Below are 929 nucleotides of genomic sequence, written 5' to 3' on the forward strand. Positions count from 1 at the left end.
TTAAGTTTTTGTATTATTTTTCTTTGCCACTTATTATTTTTGTACTATGTTATAAAAATTTTAAACAATTTAGTTTAAAAAACTGTGCGTCTTTTTTAATTAAATAATTTTCTTGTGACTCTATGAGTCCATCTATCTTATTAGCTTCTTTTCCTTGTTTTCTAAAGGCATTTTTTGGTTTTGTTATTGAAAAAGAATTTCTTTTTTTCTTTTCAAACATAAATTAGACTTGTCCTCTTATTTGTTGCTCTTTTCATAATAAGTTGAATTATTTTTATGACCTAAACATGTACGTCAATTAAAACGCCGATACTTTTATAGTTTTATTATTTTGTTGGGTTCAATATTTGCCTTTGGAATTTTGATTTTTTATTCATTATTATTATTATTATTATTATCCAATCCATGCATGGTTTTCAAGCTTATCCTTCTCTTTTTGCTTGACTGACCACTGTTTGAAAAATGAAAAATTGAAAATGACAACTATACACGGCGACAACCTTTAATCAGTTAATTAATTAGTGCAAACCTTCTTTTCACAGAGATATATAAGAAAAAATACTCGTAAATCGTAATTACTATTTGTTGTCAAAATTTCAATGCCTTTAAGATGTTGACTAATATTAATCAGCAATATAATATAATATTTAAGTCAATAACACATGTTTGTTCGTGTTCTAATTAGGGTGTCCAAAATGGCATTTTACGTGAGATTGGACCATTATTCATTAAATATATACACATTTTTTTAATACATGTTGATCACATATGTTAGTTGTGTTAATTAGTTCTAGAAGTTGGATTATATTGAGAGCCTGGTGATGATACTCAAGCTAATATAATCATCGGATTATAATTACATCAATCAGAAATTTAGATCAAATATATAAAGTTAGATATTAATTACTATATGTAGTCAAGATGAATAA

The sequence above is a fragment of the Arachis ipaensis genome, chromosome B07 (genome assembly GCF_000816755.2).
Source record: "Arachis ipaensis cultivar K30076 chromosome B07, Araip1.1, whole genome shotgun sequence".
NCBI lineage: Eukaryota > Viridiplantae > Streptophyta > Magnoliopsida > Fabales > Fabaceae > Arachis > Arachis ipaensis.